A 9,093-nucleotide genomic window follows, 5' to 3' on the forward strand; every position below is an offset into this window, starting at 1 on the left:
CGGGGGAGCCTGGTGGGAGGCCGTCTATGGAGTCGCACAGAGTCGGACACGACTGAAGCGACTTAGCAGCAGCAGCAGCAACAACTGTTTACTCACAGAAAATCACAATAGCTCCTTAACAGTAAGTGTTGTCCATAAGAAATCAATGGCCAAGACAAAAATCTGTTTGTGGCAGTCTACAGCTAGGGATTATAAAATATATCTATCACTTAGCTGATTGATACTAGTAAGAAAGGAGATGAAAAGAAAGGAGGGAGAGAAGACAGAAGAGACAGGGACAGTAGAGAAAAGAAATAGGAAAGAATAGAAGCAAGCAAGAAGGAATAGCAAACAGTTAAAAAGGGAGCAGTTAGAACAGCATAACTTAGGAGTGGTTCCTGAGTCTTTTTTGCCTGCTCACCAATCACAAAGTCTCAGTAACTTCTCTTTTCATAATGCCTCAGCAGTGCACATAATGCAACAGTCTACCACCCATTTTCCCAGCCTCTGATCTCACCTCTCCAATTCACAAATCTCTTGAACTAGGAGGACTATTGCTCTTTCATTAATATCAGGGTTATCCATACTTTTGTTCTGCCCTATAGTTTTCCCTGTCCTTTTCTACTTGGCCGATTACTTCTTCTAAAAATTCGGTCAATTATTACTCAGTGATGGCCCCCTCTCTCCTCCAGTCTGCATGAGATATTCTTCCGCCCTGCTCACATTTTACTTGTGAGGTTCTCATGATAACTTTTTCATGACAGTATAATTTACAATTGACTAGTTTTTCTGTCTCCTCTGCAAAGGTATGAGCTTCTTGAGAGCAGGGACTATGTCTTAGTCAGAAATTCTGACCATACGAAATCGTGTGAATGTGGAAGAGAAGACAAGGAGTTGGATGGCTGTGGGCATGCATGTGCATATACCTTGAAAACTGATAATAGTTTCTTGGTAAACACACTGTTTTTTTTTTTTATATTATTCTCATTGAAAACTAATGCCAGTGGAATTAAAAAGCAATTTTCTTTCTAGAAATTGCCATGAAAAAAATGACAGGTCAAAGATGATTCACATCAAAACCAGTTCCCAAGGTCTTTCCTGATGCTGCTAAGTCGCGTCAGTCATGTCCGACTCTTTGCAACCCCGTGGACTGCAGCCTACCAGGCTCCTCCATCCATGGGATTTTCCAGACAAGAGTACTGGAGTAGGGTGCCATCCCCAGGGTCCTTCCTAGTTTAAGTGAAATATAATCCAGATCTAAAAATTCCCCTGTAAATTCAGATACAATCCAGGCTCATGAAGAGCTTCTTGCAATCTGAAAAGTAAAACTTCCCCTTGGAAAGACTGGCACTTGTATAGGTTCAACAAGGTTCAACAAATGTATGCTGAATTGAAAAACAGAAATAGAGGTAAGAAAGAGTAGGAGGCAGAGGTGGGGGAGAGGGGGGAGAATTTTTGAAATGTAGCAGAGTTGCTATACTTTGCCCATAGAGGGAAAACAGCTGGTAATTTTAACAGGCTATTCACTTAAATTATATTGTCCCCACTTACCTGATCTCACTCCCCAAAAAAGGCCCCAGAAAACAATATTTTCACTATAAATGAACCTCTTAAGAAGTGTTTCCCTCTTTGATCTCTGTGGTTAGTACTCCTTACAACTGTTCCAGCTCTAACAACACTTTTGGGTGGCCCTTTGATGACTCAGTGACCAGAGTCCCCAGGCCGTTTATTATGAGATCTCTACTTTGAATTCCCATGCCATTAAGAAAAGAAAAAATATTAGAAGCTTGATTTAAAAAGTAAAGGTGAAACAAAGCTGTGATTAATAAACTAAAACAGCAATATCTTCAAGGAAAGTCAGGATCTCCTAACATTTTAATACATATTGATCAATATCATTTAGACCAATACTAGTGAAAAAGGAGTGCCTATTAACACAATTAGTAACAACTATTTTAGAATTCTATTAGAAGCATATTCATGCAATATATTCCTAGGATCCCTATCCCTGCTTTTTTACCTCATTTATATAATTACCAAACCCATTTTGGTCATGATAATATCTTAAAAACAGATATTAAATATGTTGGCAAAGGTCAGAAGACTAAAGTTAAAACCAATATTCAAGTGAAATTATTTTCTGATTTCAAAGTCCATGAATTTAATCCTTGTGCTATGCTGCCTCTTTTCAGATCAATGCCATGACGTATTAAAAAGGAGCTCACATACCTATTAACCTTTTCACTTTTCTGAGTATGATACCTGTGTGATCTCATTTATTATGCCTAACCAAACAGTGAGATGGAAATCCAATATTCTTCTACAACTGATGAGAAATAATACTGTGACCTCTCAGTTAATACTAGAAAAGGGGAAATAATTTGTGTACCCTGGCATTCAGCACTGTGATTTTTTAAATTCATTAATGAAGTCTGGACATGCTGAATATCTCTAACTCTATAATACTGCTCAGAAAAGCAATGTGTACACACAGAAGATCAAATATCACCATTCATATATAATTTAGCATTATTATAAGAGCTACACTTCAATACATATTACTAAAATTCCTTTTGTTAAATGCTATTATTCTCACTTTACAAAAATTTAGACTGATTTCTGTATAACATTCAGCCTAGAAAGAAATGAGCAAAACTTAGTGCTGGAACTGTACCATTCTCTTTTACATCAAAAGTACATACTAGCCAAGAATGGTTATGAACAAAAAATGAGCTAAAGAATAGTTAATAACCAAAATCTTAATAGTAATGGAAGATAATACTTGCTCATTTATCTTTTTAGTGTTATATTTTATAAATTTTATAAATTAACATTATGTAAAATCAACCATTTGAGAGCTACAAACCAATGGAATTTAGGCATTCATTATATTGTGGGATCATCACTTCCACCTAGTTCCAAACTATTTCCATCCATATTGAAATATGTATCTGATACACATTTGTGGCTGAATGATAGTCCTCTGTATGGATTACCACATTTGTCAATCCATTCATCAGCGGATGAACATTTGGATGAACACTTTTGCCCATTGTGAATAGTTCTGTATATTTATGTACAAGATATTGTTTTAATACCTGTTTTTAATTCTTTGGGGTTAAAGACTGGGAGCAGAATTGATGAGTTTTATGATAATTCTGTTTAGCTTTTTGAGGAACTGTGACGTATGAAGGGTATCACTGCACTGAAATGTATTTGATATTTTTCTCATAATTTCACAAGATTTATGGGTTTGGGTTCTTAAAGAGATGGGAATACCAGACCACCTGACCTACTTCTTGAGAAACCTGTATGCAGGACAGGGAGCAACTGTTAGAACTGGACATGAAACAACAGACTGGTTCCAAATAGGAAAATGAGTACATCAAGGCTGTATAGTGTCACCCTGCTTATTTAACTTATATGCAGAGCACATCATGAGAAATGCTGGCTGGAGGAAGCACAAACTGGAATCAAGATTGCCCGGAGAAATACCAATAACCTCAGATATACAGATGACACCACCCTTATGGCAGAAAGTGAAGAGGAAATAAAGAGCCTCTTGATGAAAATAAAGAGGGGAGTGAAAAAGTTGGCTTAAAGCTCAACATACAAAAATTAAGATCATGGCATCCGGTCCCATCACTTCATGGCAAATAGATGGGGAAACAGTGGAAACAATGGCTGACTTTATTTTTGGGGGCTCCAAAATCATTGCAGATGGTGATTGCAGCCATGGAATTAAAAGACGTTTGCTCCTTGGAAGAACAGTTATGACCAACCTAGATAGCATATTCAAAAGCAGAGACATTACTTTGCCAACAAAGGTCCATCTAGTCAAAACTATGGTTTTTCCAGTAGTCAGGTATGCATGTCAGAGTTGGACTATAAAGAAAGCTGAATGCCAAAGAATTGATGCTTTTGAACTGTGGTGTTGAAGAAGACTCTTGAGAGTTCCTTGGACTACAAGGAGATCCAACCAGTCCATCCTAAAGGAAATCAATCCTGAATATTCATTGGAGGGACTGATGTTGAAGCTGAAACTCCAACACTTTGGCCACCTGATGCGAAGAGCTGACTCATTTGAAAAGACCCTGATGCTGAGAAAGATTGAGGGCAGGAGGAGAAGGGGACTGCAGAGGATGAGATGGTTGCATGGCATCACTGACTCAACAGACATGAGTTTGGGTAAACTCCAGGAGTTGGCGATGAACAGGGAGGCCTGCAGTCCATGGGGTTGCAAAGAGTCAGACATGACTGAGTGACTGAACGGAACTGATTGGTTCAGGGGAAGGACGCCACAGGTGATCTGCCATTTTTGACATCTCCCATTAAGTGTCTACACCATTACCATGATTTATGTCTACTGATTTTGACTTTGATCAACTGACTGAAATTTCAGGTTGCCTCAGTGTAGATTTACTTTCCCTGCTATTCACAGTGTATTTTGAGAAAAGTCACTACATTCAGCCCATACTTAAGTAATGAGGAGTTATTTTCCCCTTGATCAGGGTAGCGTGCTACACAATTTATCTCTAATCCTCCTGCATGGGTGATTACTCTTCTATTCCATGTAGTAATTTATTCAATCATTTATATTAGTATGAAATCATGGATATTTATTTTATAATCTGGATTATAATCAAATACTGCTATTGGGAGCATTTTCATTTGGCTCTTAAGCCTCTTTGATGTATATCCACATCAAATTTTCTAAGTTTATGTATGTTTGAGCATTTCCTTATTTCCTAGGACTAAAAGATGGTCCTGGTTTATCTTGTATCTTAATTTCCTATTCCTATAATAGCCATATCTCCAAAAATCTCTGGTTCCTTTTACTGGATAATGGTATTAGAAATAAACACATGCTTATTGTTTATATGGTTTCATTATATTTAGGCCCTCACAGATGACATGGCAAAAGCCTAAGACAATATAGTCAAAAATACAATATCATAAAAAATTTCACTATACTAAAACCTCCTGTGCTTCACATATTCATTCCTTCCCATGAACTCATGAGCCCCTGACAAGCACCTAACTTTTCACTGTCTCCATAGTTTTGCATCTTCCAGAATATCATAAAAGTGAGATCATGCTATATAGAGACTTTTGAGATTGGCTTCCTTCATGTAGCAATAGACACTTAAGTATCCTCTATATCTTTTCATGACTTGATAGATTAGATTATTTCTTTTTATTATGGGTAACATCCCATTGCTGGAGAAGGCAATGGCAATCCACCCAGTACTCTTGCCTAGAAAATCCCATGGATGGAGGAACCTGGTAGGCTGCAGTCTGTGGGGTTACCAGGAGTCAGACACAACTGAGCGACTTCACTTTCACTTTTCACTTTCATGCATTGGAGAAAGAAATGGCAACCCACTCCAGCGCTCTTGCTCCCCCAGGGAAGGGGGAGCCTGGTGGGCTGCCATCTATGGGGTCGCACAGAGTCGAACATGACTGAAGCGACTTAGCAGCAGCAGCAGCATCCCATTGTACAAGTACTTTATTTAACCATTAACAGATTGAAGGACATCTTGGATGTCTCTAGTTTTTTATAATTATGAATAAAGCTGTCACAAACATTCAAACACAGGTTTTGTATGAACAGAATTTTTAACTAAGTTTGGTAAATACCTAGCAGTACTATTACTTTAGCATATTTATTTCTCTAAAAACAAACATTTACATTGAAACAACCAGTACAATGGAATATATTTATGCATACTATTATTTTAAATAAATAGAATTTAAAATGTCCTACCATACTCTATATCTTCCAAAGAAAAAGACTCCTCCATATGTATATACTGACATGTGCACATGTGAGTATGTAACAGCATAGAAAAAAAGTGAAATACAACCACCAAAATGTGAACAAATTTATGCTTCTGATGAAAAAAAATTAGCAGCAACGGGCAGATAGAGACATATTTCCTTCTCAGATCTCTAAAGTGTTGGATTCTTGTCCATAAGGCTAAAATTATATAATATTTTTTAAAACTAAATAAAGGTAGTCTTCCCTTACTGTTTTGTTATTTTGAAGAATATTGATAATATTGTTTTTTGCATAAGCATGTGCTCAGTTATGTCTGACTTTTTGTTACCTGATGGACAATAGCCCACTAGGTTCCTCTGTCCAAAAGTCTGTGCCAGCAAGAATACTGGAGTAGGTTGTCATTTCCTATTCTAGGGGATCTTCTCCTTCCAGGGACTGTACCTGTGTCTTTTGCATCTCCTACATTGGCCAGAGAAATCTTTACTGCTGAGCCACCTAGGAAGTCCCAATATTGCCTTGTACTCAATCTTAAATCAGGATCATTGCTCAAATAATCAAAGAAATTTTGACACTTTAAATTGTCTCTTTATTCTTCATTGTGTGTGTGCTCTATTTTTCATTAAAACCCCATAAAACAAGCAGTCCAAGGCTGACTGCTCTACAATGGGCATACTTGGTGTACATTATTAAGTGAGCAACTGAGCATGCACACACTAACTAGTTCATCTCCCTGTGCTAGTCAGCTCATGTCCACTCACCCAAGTCATCCGGGACTAGAAATGGCAACTTAGTTCTGGAATATTGCTTTTCTTTTTTAAAAAGTTAATCAAAGAAATGTTTTAAAACTGTGCTTAACTCCACCATTAAAACTTTATTATTGTCCTCACCCTGACCTTGACAAAAGACAAGATGACATTCTCAATTCAGAGAGACAGGAATAAAGTGGTCTCAAAGGAACATAACATGGGTAGTTTGAGAGTTTCCTACTCCAGAGGCCACTCTCTACACTAAATATATGCCTCACACTCCCCCATAAATGCTGGTCACAACAGAAAGTGGATACTTGGCTTTGATGCAATATGATTCTATTTCAGATTCTATTTAGAATATGGAGAATGCTTTATCCTGGGGAAAAAATGTTAAATATGGGGTCTCTCTGGTAAGAAGATATACTCTACACTCTGTCAATTTCTTAACTTCTCCCTTTGTTCCCTTCCTCTGTCCTACTTAAGAAAATGTTTTAATGCTATATTTCCATGCACACTAATTAGAATGGTTTGGAATTATGCATAGCTTTCAGAAATATCAGGGTTTCTTCTCCAAGGTACATTTTGGAACTTCTGGACTCTCTACATCATCAAAACGAGTAACTGCTACACAGTCTTACAGCTCTGTAGGTGCCCTCTTTGAGGCAGTATTCAGGTCTTCACAGATCCACAATCATCAGGGTCTACAGTTTTCTTGAGTTAAGGAAAACTGTATTCTAGGCACAGATACATAACCATAATTAACAGAAGTTTCCAAATATTGAGAAAAGTGATGGTTACTAATTTAACTCAGGAAGGAACCTGATGGAGATTATGGAAAGAAATCTCTCAAAGCCTACAGTAGTCAATAGTTATCCTGGAAATGGAATTATGTTCTTGGAACTGAACAGGAGATGCAGAATGACAGCACAGATGCAGGACTGGCATCAGAGAGCATCGGGATTGCACCCCAGTCATGCTGTTTCCCAGCTCTGAAACTGTAAAAGGTTACACTAAGAGCCAGACTCAGAATAGTACAATATGTTTTGCTCATTTTATTTGGTTAATGTGAAGATTACTTTATAGACAATGTGGGTGAAAATTTCTAGCATAATGAGAGGCATTCAGAGAGAGTGACAGGGAGATACAAAGAAAAAGAAAGGTTTAATTTTCCCATGACCCTGAAAGTACCAGCTCAAAAATGAAAATGAAAATTGTCCATTTTTAAAATTTTTACTTTTTAATTTTTCTTGAGTTTTTTTGTGAGTTCTGCCCTAACTCATTTGATTTTATAATTATACTCTTAGAATCTTTACAGTTACTTCTACTTAAGGTAAAGTTGAAAATTACATGCTGATTTATGTAAGTAATTTTAACATGTTGTTAATATAGTTTTAATATAATTATCCTAGTAACAATATTTGGCCCTTTCTAATTTAACTAAAGTAATATTAAAAGCCCATTAAGTTAATATTAGGTGATAAAGCTGGCATAAGCTTTTATTCTTTGATATAACATACACCACCTACAATCTATTTCTTTTTCACTGAAGTGTGCAAAAGTGATCACAGTTCATAGTAAGAAAATATTCAATAAATTTCTGTTTACCACACTGGAAAAAATTAAAAGCCCCTCCTACATCTATAGCTTTCTAATTCTATTTTTATTTTCATCCTGGTACCTGATAACTCTGTGGATTGAAACAAAAACAGTATCATCAGTAGCTTCAGTTACAGACAACAGGGAGTGTAAACCCAGACTAAACCTCAGGTCCACAGCATTGAATTGATCATAAGTCTTGATTCATAGTATATTCACACCATTTCTAATGGCAATCTTGGATTTGCTTGTTTATTTAATAATAAAACTATAACTATGCTGCTGCTGCTAAGTCACTTCAGTCGTGTCCAACTCTGTGTGACCCCATAGATGGCAGCCCACCAGGTTCCCCCGTCCCTGGGATTCTCCAGGCAAGAATACTGGAGTGGGTTGCCATTTCTTTCTCCAGTGCATGAAAGTGAAAAGTGAAAGTAAAGTCATTCAGTCATGTCCAACTCTTAGAGACCCCGAACTGCAGCCTCCCAGGCTCCTCCGCCCATGGGATTTTCTAGGCAAGAGTACTGGAGTGGGTTGATTATAACTATCATATTAAATAGTTATAATATCATACAGCTAATAATATGTGTGTATCCTCATCCTGATCCTTAGCTGCTCAGAGCTGGAGTTACTTACATCATTTTTAAATATATAGTTATATATAGAAGTTCCTACAAAATACAGCATTTTCTATTGCTATTAATTTTATAAAAATTATGCTAATCTCTTTTTTTATTATGGTGTCTCAAAAAGCTATATATCTGTCATTTTATATAGCTGTACTTTATTTGCTATGTTCCTGAATATTCCATTGTCCTGTTTATGTACTTAATTATGAATATCTCCATATATACAGTTGTAAGAATTTATCTTGAGCATGCAAATGAGACTGAAATTGCTAGACCATAGGATGTGTTAGTATTGAGCTTTATAAGAAAAGCACAATTTTTTTTTCCAAAGTACCTATGTAAGGACGTGCTTTCATCAGCA

This window comes from Oryx dammah, unplaced genomic scaffold (genome assembly GCF_014754425.2).
Source record: "Oryx dammah isolate SB20612 unplaced genomic scaffold, SCBI_Odam_1.1 HiC_scaffold_11204, whole genome shotgun sequence".
NCBI classification, from domain to species: domain Eukaryota; kingdom Metazoa; phylum Chordata; class Mammalia; order Artiodactyla; family Bovidae; genus Oryx; species Oryx dammah.